Raw genomic sequence first — 11,801 nt, 5'->3', positions numbered from 1 at the left:
GGGCAAAGGGCAAGGCGGGGCGGCGGGCGGGGCGGCGGGCGGGGCGGGGCGGCCCCGCGACGCCGGCAGCTGAGCCTCGCCCCCAGCCCATCGCCCAAGGGGGCGCCAGCGTCTCCCGCCCCGCCGCCGGGGGCCCGGGGAGGCGGGGCTGGCTGTGGCGCTTGTGCGGAGCGGTGGGAGGTCGCCGCTTCTGGGTGGAGAGGGCGAGCCGGGCCGGGCCTCCGCCTCCTCCCGCTCCCCGTCTCCCTCCCCCTCCCGCGCCCCGGGGGGGGGCTTCTGCTCTCCGGCCGGGCGGGCACACGGTGCAGCGGTGCCGCGGGGTGATTCTTCCCTGGGAACGGAGGGGTCCAGGAGAGCCCGAGACTCGGCGTCTGGGAGGGAGCCGGGCTCTAGCGGTTCTGAGCGGCCCCGGGTCCGTGTGAGCCGCCGGGGGAGCGGCGCTGCCGAGGCCGTTCCCCGTCCCCTCAGAGGTGCCCGCGAGGCTCCGCAGGGCCGCGGCGGTGTGAGCAGCTGTGGGAACGCCCTGCGGGCCGGCGGCGTTCTCCTCCGCTGGCAGCTGGGGCTTAGCGGGCCCTCCGGCGGTCTGCGTTCTCCCTTGTACTGCGGCCTCTTGCACGGCTGCGTGCGATTAACAGCCTGCAGAGTGTTTGAAGGGTAAATAATCTGTTCTTTTCCCTCAATATTACTTCCTTAGCAAAGAACCCTCTTACACAGGCTCTATCTGTTCATTTTTAGAATAGTCAGAAATCCTGCAGAAAAAAATACACCGTTTCTCACAACATACAAGACCAGCCTTCTTCCGTGGAAGTGAGCAAAGCAAACCTTTGGTGACAGTCACGCCCTCGACTATGCGAGCTGACAGTGGTGAAAGTTCGTTAGTGATCCGGACACTGCTTCAGAGAGGGTCAGATATATAAAGGTGAGAAATACGGATGTTTGTCAGTGTGCAGCATCACAGAGCAGGGGCAGGTGTCAGTTTTGTGTCACTGGAGCGGCGGTCCACCTGATCAGAGTGTGCCCCTGGTACTGAACAGAGTGTGCCCCTGGTAAATCCATGACTGAACCAACAGTTAAAACTTCCTTTTTCATGCTTAAATACCATTTATCGATCTGTCACAGCCTCATTCCAGAAGAAGATAATTACCAGGGGTGGTTTTTTTTAGTTTCTTTCTTCCCTTGTGTTTTGTTCTACCTTTTTCATATCCACTTGTTTCTGACATCCCTTCTCTTCCTCTTACCTATTCTGTGAGTATGAGCAATTTAAGAGTCAGTAAGTAAGTTCAGAGCCTGCTAAAGAAGAGAATGATCTTGGAGTCATTCAGGAGAGATTAAGTTCCTTTTTTAAAATGGCACACATCTACTTTAATATGAATGAAAGTAAAACTTTACATATTCACTGGGAAAGGTACGTTCTCTTTCTCATTTACACAAAGGATTAAGCAAATATGTTGATCAGATGAGACATGCAAGCAAAATATTTCTGAGATAAATTTTAGAAGAACTTATATAAGTATCTTGAATATTCTTGATAAGTTAATACTTGTTAATATAGAGAAAGAAGTACTTGATGTTTTGTTTTGTATAGTGTCTTCCATCCAACTATATTCTAAAACATCTCTAAATAATTTAAGAACATATTTTCGTTTTTTAGAGTACATCTGTGGGAGATGTTAAGGGAATTGGGAGTCTCTTCTTGGCAGCTAACTAGACACAGAAAACTCAGCTGTTTTTCTGTTCTTTAAAGATCTAGAAAGTAATTTCTCAGGTAAAATTCTGGAACACTAGAGTAATACAGTATGCTGCAATTACTTCAGGAGAATAAAATGGTATATGCGTCAGAGATCCAAACAGAACAGCATGAAGCCATATCCTGTCTACTTCATACATTTGGCAGTAATCTTGGAACTTATCATGCCAATAAAATAGCTGAACCACACTGAAAGAGACTAGAAAACTAAAAGCACTAGCCTTGAAACAAATCTCTCTCTTACCCACTCACCCACACACATAAGCAGATCTGAAATTCTGCCACTTAGAGGCACTAACATAGAAGCAATACGTGATTTAAGAGAATAGATGCTGTACTGCATAACTTTATAATGTTATATTAAATTGTCTCAACTTATTAGTAAGTAAAATAGAACATTATGCAGCTACTTTTGCATATATCATTCTTGCTATCAGCTCTTCTGACATTTGACTGATTGTGCCCCTTTGTTTTATATAATACTTCATAGTTGTTTCATAATGGTCACAGAGCATGCAAAACTCCAGAGTACTTGACAGCACTCCATAGTCAAGGAACAGGATTTCCCGGATCACCATATGGTTATTTCTTAATTACCATACTGTCAAAAAGGAAAACTCCACTTAGTTTGTACAATCACTCTGTACTGAATGGCTCCTCTACACTGCAATAACTATCTCAGTTCAGCTACTCGTTTCCCTCAGTTGGAGAACAAAATTAAGTAATCAAACTGTATGTGCATATGCATATACAGACATACAAATTTGCACATATATAAATATGTATTTTAAACATACATTGGCTTAAGCGGCAGAAAGTGTAGGGATATCAAACTTTAAAATATTTTATTTAAAAAGACAGAAAATACCAGTTTTCTTCGTCTCTTCCCTTTGTGGCCCTTGCACTTACACTGTTAAACTCTCATCCCTCTTGGTGCGAAGGAGGTTTGATTAATGCCAAGGAAGTTTGACCCATACCTGTGAACATGCGTGTAACCATGTAGCTATTCTGGGAAGCCCCCCAGCAGTGCAAACAGCATGAAAAGTCTTCAATAAAGCCCATGTTGTTGCAATGCCTAGTGGCAAGATCACTGAGATAACTTCTATCTCAGAAAATATAATCTCTGCCACAGATGTCTCTCAGCAGGCTAGTTCTCCAAGTATACATTGCAGTTTGTATCATGTTCTGTTAACATGGACCTATTTATCATCATATCAAGTCTGCAAAGGTATTGCACTTCTAATTTTTCTATAGAATGCGCAATACTATGCACAATTTATACCAGCACAAAGGACTCTTACCAATGCATGTAAGCCATGTTCTTCAACAGCATAAACTATCAGTAAACTTAGCAAAAGAGGTTTTTACAGGTTAAAATTGCACATAAGTGGGAAGATGGGCCAGTATATCTGTTAGTTGAGGACATGACCCCATCACATGTCACAGTTTTGGAATGTGGTCATAACCTAAGGTAGGTAGTAAGTGCCTTGTCTATGGTTACACAGCAGATTAATCTCACCTCACTTTTTAGACAGCTACATCTGCAGCATGTACCTCTGCTATGACCATCCTGGGCTCCTTGTATAGCTAGGACAGAGAAGTGAGTATTAAAAAGGGCAAGGGTCAGCTCATCTTAAGTGGATGCCTAAAATACATTGAACAAACTACCATAGAAGTACCAGTCTCCTCATATCAGTGGCAGAGCAAGGTAAGTCTGAAGCAGACATCTCTAACACACATACCTTCATTTAAGATGAATCTTGCATCGAATGGCTTGGTAGTTGATTGTCCTCCTCTCGTTTTCTCGCCATCCTTCAGCAACATCTCTCTCTCTGCAGAGTTTCCTGCTTGTGGCAGTTTAGACCCATGGTAAGGAAAGTATTTGTCAGCATTATCTGTATTTGTTCAAACACAAAAATAATTTGTTTTATCCATTAGACGAGCCCTCAGTTCACTTCCAGGCAGCCACGGACACTCCAACAGCCAGGCTTTAATCACGTACCAGCTTTCCAAAAGGGAATTTTTAATTTCGAGGTGCAAGTATTTGAAGACTTTGCAAAGAAAACATGCACATGTTTCAGTTACTCTCTGTCAGTGGCTATGGTAATGCTTGAAAATAATAGACCAGTGGTCCTGACAAGCTTTTTATACATGGCTGTGCAGAGGCAGAACAGAATTCTTCAAAATATTTAGTTTTCTGGAAAAAGGAAAAACACTGGCAAAATGTAGTTCTTTTTACAGGATTAATCTACTTTTGGATGGAGAGCTCCCAACAACTTTCCAACATCAATACTTAGCAGCAGCATAAAAAATTACCATGGATCAGAGCACGCTTCCACTAAAATCCGTGGAATTTTTGCTATTGACTTGAAGCCAGCAGTGAACCATAGTTGCGTGTTTTACAAAACAGAAATATTCCATCATAGAATCATCATAGAATAATTTTGCTTGGAAAAGACCCTTAAGATCATTGAGTCCAACCGTAAGCCTAACACTACCAAGTCCACCACTACACCATGTCCCTAAGTGCCACATCTACACGTCTTTTAAATACCTCCAGGGATGGTGACTCAACCACTTCCCTGGGCAGCCTGTTCCAATGCTGGACAACCCTTCCGGTGGGGAAATTTTTCCTAATATCCAATATAAACCTCCTCTGGCGCAATTAGAGGACATTTCCTCTTGTCCTATCGCTTGTTACTTGGGAGAAGAGACCAACACCCACCTCGCTACAACCTCCTTTCAGGTAGTTGTAGAGCGCGATGAGGCCCCCCCCGCAGCCTCCTCTTCTCCAGACTAAACAACCCCAGTTCCCTCAGCTGCTCCTCATAAGACTTGTGCTCCAGACCCCTCACCAGCTTCGTTGCTCTTCTTTAGACTGCGCTCCAGCACCTCCATGTCCTTCTTGTAGTGAGGGGCCCAAAACTGAACACAGGATTCGAGGTGCGGCCTCACCAGTGCGGAGTGCAGAGGGACTTCCCTAGTACAGATCACTTGCCTAGTCCTGCTGGCCACGCTATTTCTGATACAAGCCAGGATGCTATTTGCCGCCTTGGCCACCTGGGCACACAGCCGGCTCATATTCAGCCGGCTGTCGACCAACACCTCCAGGTCTTTTTCCTCTGGGCAGCTTTCCAGCCACTCTTCCCCAAGCCTGTAGAATTTTCAGAAATTTTAAGCAATATTTTGACAAACCAGCTCCATTTCATCTCATCTCTAAGACGTGTGGAAGTAATAAAGTAATTTTTCTTCTTGACTGAAGAGTTTCTTAAAATGTACCACGATTTTAAAGAGAAAATTAATATTTTGACCGCTGTTACTTAATTTCCCTGTCGCAGCCTTGAGGATTCTCCGTTGTCCTTCCTCCTAGTCCAGAAATCTGTGTATGAAGTGTATTACTTAATTCCAATTACAATGTTAATTACAGAAGACAAGTGGTTACTGAATCTTGCACCATAATTAATCAACCTGATATTTACTTAATACATTGTTCATACTGGATTAAGCTGTAGCTGGACAAGCAGGGCAAGGAAAGTGAGTGACAGGAGCATTATCATGGCACACTGCCTCCCATTGGGAAAATTCATCTTCCTTCTGAAAGAGACGCCTTCAGGGATCATGTAATTTGAATTCCCTGTGAATTTAGTGTCATCTTAGCTTGACCAGCTCTGGAAGAACATATTAACCTCCTCTTGTGATTTTCAGAAAACCATTCTAATTTAGCAAGTAATTAAGGGTCACATGTAGGATAAAGAGCTAGATAAGCTTGGATTACGCACAGGAAGCTTTGTTTCCAAGGCAACCCTAGCAGAGGGGGTGTTAATGCTGAGGTCAGTCAGTTAATGAACTGGGAATGGTTACTGGCTGCAAAATGTATTAGAATTGGGGAAATGAAACTAACAATTGCATTACCATTTAATGATTTGATGATAGAAAACAAATGCCTACAAAGCTAGTTATCACTGAAAATACTGGAGACAAAGGTTACAGGCAGTGGGAGCCTTCTGCTAAGTGAGGTCACGAGAAGTCCAAAACAATGACGAACCTCATTTTTTCTTAAGCTAAAATGACTTTAGTCATCATTCATGGATTTCACAGCTTCTCGGTGTGAAGCTGTCAATGTTTGCGTAAGCTGCCCTTGCTAACACATGCACTCTGTGCTGGACGTCCATTTCTTCCTAAGGTTAGTTCTGACGGAAGTTACTACCTGTGTAACACTGTCAGAATGAAATCAGCCTGATGGATTTAGCACACTGAAAAGCAAGACACTAGGCTTCCAAGAGCCCAGGATGTAACACACCCTCACTTAGGGCTGTAGGCTTTGGGAGCTAACCTCATGGAAGATTGGACAGGGCAAACACACAAACATCATGGACACGGCTAAAATGTCCAAGCAGCTCATACATAGCAACAGAAGCTGATTTATTAAAACATGTTAATATTTTAAAAATGGAATCGTACATGGTTGGGTTTTTTCTGCAAATCTCATAGCCCTAATTTTGATGCTTTACGAACAGTGTGTAGGCTCAGTCTCCATCCGCTCTTCCTGTTAATCAGCAGGCTTTGACAAACAAAGGCTGTGCTCCCATAACTCCATGCCGACATACGGCTGGCACCAGGAAGAACTTCTTTGCTTTTTCTCCTGCTATGTTTAAAAACTCCCGGATGCAAACCTCCAAACTGGGGGTCTGCAATAACAAGTCTCAGAGCTGATCAAAGAAGGTGAGGCGCTCATTGACTTATCCGAAGTCATACCTGATTTCTCAGGGACTTGGATTTATCTCCAAGATGTCTGACTACCTGTAAGCCTGTGCAGCTTGCAGAGTTGGATGTAAATTTTTAATTTGTTTTCAATACTTATGACTAATCTGTCTCTGAAGATAGATAAGCTCAGGGAGCAATGACCCTATGTACAAATACGGCCATAGACTTAGGGGAAGCAAAATGTTTTCAACTAGAGGTAATCAAAGCATTTCAAAACAGGATTTCTGTGGGAAAAAACGTTGTGTTATCAAAATTGGGTATTTTTTTAAGGTAATTTATTTCAGCTATAGTTTGGATGATGGGCAGAATATTCTGACTTATTTCACTAGATGGCAAAACATCTTCTTTTATCTTAGCATTCTAACATTTCGACATAGGATATTTTGACTTTTACATGTTTCGTTTTGATACAGTATTATCTATACGTATAGGATTTTAATGTCATTTATTAACGAAAGGAACATTATAGACATTCAGTATTTTTAACCTTGTGAAAACAAAGCAATGTTTTTCTTTTTAATTCCAGAGAAATTTTCCGATTTCTGTCTAATTTAAAATTAACCCCCCTAATTTCAGAAATTCCTTTTCTCACCAGCTTTTATTCCTATAAAAATATACAAAATTTCCAGTGGAAGAGGCTTTTTAACAAGCAAATAAGTTAACATTTTCTGTTAATATGCCGGCGTTGCATAATGTAAGAAATATTTGGGAATCAGATTCTTGTGCTATAAAGAAAGCAGCATAACAGAAATATTATAGAGTACAAAGAGCAGGAATGACCCATTAGATATTAAATGTTTTCTCAGTTCACTTGTACCATAGCTATCCCTTGTGATCTGTGAGAGAAAGAATTGCACGGGTGTTTTTCAAAGCTTTCTTTAAAATAAACAAGCATTCTCTACTTTTTGCTACAATCAGGTGACGTTAGTGTCATACGATGTACAGTAACAGTTGGGTCATTCTTGTGTCTGGAATACAGGTACCTCTAACTTTGTGCCATGCTTTTTGGAAATGTGTATCCGTTGTGGATACATAAATTAGGACAATTTTTGATGCCACCCTGTCTCTGTTTTTTTATGTGCAGCCTTGGCATAAAAGCAGGCCATTTTGCGTTAGACCACTTCTGCTTGCACTGGGGGAATTTAGGCACTCGGCTCTCTCAAACATGCACTGTAGAACTTCCAGTAAAAATAAGACTCTGCTGAAGGTGAGCTGACAACCTGTGACGACAGCTGTTTGGGATAGTTTGAGGCAGCAGCTGGCCCAAAATGAGCCTCCGACGAGTGTTACGTATACTGCTGCTCACAGAAAAGTGTGACCAAAGGAGAGCACCAGAATGAGGAGAGATCTGGAAAACATAACCTGTCAGGAAAGGCAGACTTCTTACATCGGCAGAGATTAGATGAAGGAAAGCACAGCACAGCCATTCAAACCTAAAACTTATTGTTAAACTCCCCCAAAAAACAACAACAAACAAAAAAAAACAGAAGGGAATTTACCTTCTGTATCCACAGGTAGCTGGAAAAAAATGTAATGGCCTTAAATAAGTCATGGGTTTAAACAGTGGCAAGGAGAATTTATGCAAAATATTAGTGGATATTCTGCATTTGTTCCAACTGCTGAGTACCTGGAGAGAGTGCCGATAGCATCTCTGCACAAGCTTTTGTAGGAGCAGCTTCTGTGCTGCTCTGTCTGCCTGGCGCTGGGCATCTCTCAGATCATCTGTCAGAATTTCTCCTTTCCTTCCCACCTGCTTCCCGTGATAGCCATTGCTCTGCTTTATTCTTCGTATTTCACACTTCCAGGCTAAAGAAGTCACAATAGTATTTAATTCCTCAAATGTTTTTACCGCTACAGTTAAAGGACTTGAGCAGTGTTGGAAGTAATAATTTGTGTTGGTCTGCATGTGAAAATGCTGTACAGATAGGGACAAAGAACATAATTTTTCTGGTTATTTTGATTGCAAAGAATCAGAAGTAACTGTAAAAGTCTTAAGTAAATCAACAAAAAGTTCATCTGGAGCTCGGAAAACCCAACAATCGTGCTAGGCCTGTGGTTCCCCCAGTCTGGACTAACACCAAAGTTTCTAGAATAATGTATCCTGATTCAAACAGTACAATGAGGCTGTTTTGTTGCAGAAAATATTCTTCAGCATACCTCTTGGCTGTGAGTTGTCTCCCGCACATTGTTGTGGTGCGTGTTACTCTATTGCAGATGGCTGCTGAGCAAGCCCAAGTAAAGCTTTCAGCTGTACCAAAAATTGCTTGGAGGTCCTCTGGTATGAATTTATCTTGGTATGGAACAAATAAAAATAACCTGGCTGACTTAACAGAACTCGGGCTGGAAAGTAATTTTGGTATTATCTTCTTTAAGTCATATTAGTGTATTTAGGCAGTCTCAGAATCCCAACACCACTGGAAAATTTAGATGCAAAGAAAGCATTTAGCTTAACCTGATTCAGTTCAGCATTTGATCTGGCAGGCGTGGCAGACAAAATTTTGCTAAGGATAACAAATGAACGCTGGGATTAATTCAGACACTCCACAAATTAAGTGGTGGGAAATGCATAAACAGTTTATGGTGAGGCTTTGTAGCTTCCATGTAGGTATCGGTTGTTACTCAGCAAGCTCTTGACTTCTTAAAGGATTCCAGCTGCCTTTTTTTTTTCCACTTTTCTTAAGAAAATACTACTGATGCTGGCATTCCATAGTAAAGGAAGTAAATGCTTTTCACTGTGCAGGCGGCTTTATGTTCATATTTGCTCCAGTTCCCAAAATAAATAGCAGGTTAGGTAACCAAATTACATGAGTATGAGATAAAGGCAAGGCACATCCTTCTCAGCCACCAATTCGTGGATGCCATCACAGATAAATTTTTTTCAGGAGACACAATTTGCTAATTATTATTCCCAGATCAAGACTCAATCTTAGAAATAATGCATAGTCATCAATTAATAAAAGGAATCAGTCCTTCTACAACCTACTGAGTATAAAAGGCTAGATTTCAAAAGGATGCATAAATTGGGTGGCTAAATCCACAAACAGGTGAATAAATGAACTTCTGAGAACTTAACACGTTTGGAAAATCAAATTACTTAATCTAAATTTGGCCTGTAGAAGCCCCATGGTAGCAATTACTATTTTGATAGTTTTAGCTTTCATAAACGTCCACGGGAAATTGGTGGGAGTATCTCACCGTGCAAGGATTCTTTTTGACCCCCAAGGGGCGAGCAGAGTGGCACAGCAGCTCATGGGATTTATCCCAGGGTTTCTGAAAGAGCTGGCTGATGTCGTTGCCGGACCTCTCTCCATGATTTTTCAATGGTCTTGGGAGTCTGGAGAGGTCCCAGTTGACTGGAAGCTGGCAATTGTCCCAATTTTCAAGAAGGGAAAGAAGGAAGACTCTGGTAATTACAGGCCTGTCAGTCTCACTTCAGTGCCTGGTAAAATTATGGTGCAGGTTATTCTGGGAGTTATTGAAAAACACTTGAGAGACAATGCAGTCATTGGTCATAGCCAGCACGGGTTTACGGGGGGAAAGTCCTGCTTAACCAACTTAATTTCCTTTTATGACAAGGTCACCCATCTAGTTGACCAAGGGAAGCCAGTAGATGCGGTGGTTTTGGATTTTAGCAAAGCTTTTGATACTGTCTCTCACAGTATTCTTCTGGATAAAATGTCCAGCACACAGCTAGACAGGTCCATAGTATGTTGGGTGAGCAATTGGCTGATGAGTCAGGCTCAAAGAGTTATAGTAAATGAGATCACATCAGGGTGGTGGCCAGTCACCAGTGGGGCTCCCCAGGGCTCAATTTTAGGGCCAGTTCTCTTCAATGTTTTTATAAATTATCTGGACACAGGAATCAAATGTAGATTAAGTAAGTTTGCTGATGACACTAAACTAGGAGGAGCGGTGGAGTCCCTGGAGGGTAGAGAGGTCTTACAAAGAGATCTGGATAGGCTAGAGAGCTGGGCAATCACCAACCGTATGACATTTAACAAGAGCAAGTGCCGGATTCTCCTCCTAGGATGGGGCAATCCTGATTATACGTACAAATTGTGGGACGAGAGGCTGGAGAGCAGCCCCACGGAAAGAGATCTGGGGGTTTGGGTCGATGGCAAGTTGAATATGAGTCAACAGTGTGCCCTGGCAGCCGAAAGGGCCAACCGTGTCCTGGGGTGCATCAAGCACAGCATAGCGAGCCGGTCGAGGGAGGTGATTGTCCCACTCTACGCTGCACTGGTGCAGCCCCACCTCAAGTCCTGTGTGCAGTTCTGGGCGCCTCAATATAAGAAGGACATCGAACTATTAGAGTGTTCAGAGGAGGGCAACCAAGATGGTGAAAAGCCTCGAGGGCAAGACTTACGAGGAGTGGCTGAGGTCACTTGGTTTGTTCAGCTTCAGAAGAGAAGGCTGAGGTGACCTTATCATGGTCTACAACTTCCTCAAGGGGGGCAGCGGAGCGGGAGGTGCTGATTGGACATTAGGAAAAGGTTCTTCACTGAGAGGGTGGTCAGTCCCTGGAACAGGCTCCCCAGGGAAGTGGTCACGGCACCAAGCCTGTCAGAGTTCAAGGAGCATCTGGATGACGCTCTTCGTCATATGGTTTAGTGTTAAGTAGTCTTGCGAGGAGCAGGGCGTTGGACTCGATCCTTATAGGTCCTTTCCAACTTGAGATATTCTATGATTCTATGATTCATCCTCTGTCTCATACTTACCTCCTTTTACGCTTTACTCAGCTCTAGGGCTGCAGAGTGACAACATTCAGCCAGCTCTTCCCTGATTTTATCGAGCATTTTAAAAATGGAACATCCTCGCTTTTCTCTTTAGTGAGAGACCCCCCCCAACACACCCTTCTGTGGCTCTGAATGGCTATTTTTGAGTCGAATTTTATTAAAATGAACAATTGACCCATTCATGTTTATCTCAAGCAGGGATGAGCTGAACGGATTTAAAAACATCTGAGCCTCTTTGAACATTAGAAGTTGTCAAGTTTAGAATCTTTTCAATCAAGTGACCTGGAAGTGAACCATGAAAAACATGGAAGCATCCCTGGCTTTGAACTTTGGCTTCTTGAGTGCAGCCTCTGGGTGAACTGCTTGTGATCCTCAGGACAGCGCAGCTTGAACCGCCCAGTTTTCTTGCTACTACCTCTATGTGATGAGTCCCTTTCACTTGTCCGATGTCTACCCCAGACTTTGAGCCTCGCCTCTGCTACACTTCTGTTCTCTCATTTGTTTTACCTCACCTCCCTTCTTTTTCTTGTTTGCTTTCTCTGGTATATTTATCT

At 43.1% G+C, this 11,801-nt stretch overlaps 1 long non-coding RNA gene across 1 annotated transcript; it reads left to right on the top strand.

Moving 5' to 3' along the window:
* Positions 1-181: 181 nt before the first annotated feature.
* LOC142074842 (uncharacterized) lies at positions 182-11,541 on the top strand. The gene is made up of 3 exons (XR_012670725.1): positions 182-654; positions 736-919; positions 11,446-11,541. It is a non-coding gene; the product is annotated as an uncharacterized LOC142074842 (long non-coding RNA).
* The last annotated feature ends 260 nt before the right edge of the window (positions 11,542-11,801 follow it).

This window comes from Calonectris borealis, chromosome W (genome assembly GCF_964195595.1).
Source record: "Calonectris borealis chromosome W, bCalBor7.hap1.2, whole genome shotgun sequence".
In the NCBI taxonomy this organism is placed as follows: Eukaryota; Metazoa; Chordata; class Aves; order Procellariiformes; family Procellariidae; genus Calonectris; species Calonectris borealis.
The sequence above is the reverse complement of the archived record's forward strand: the minus strand, read 5'-3'. Positions and strand labels throughout refer to the sequence as shown.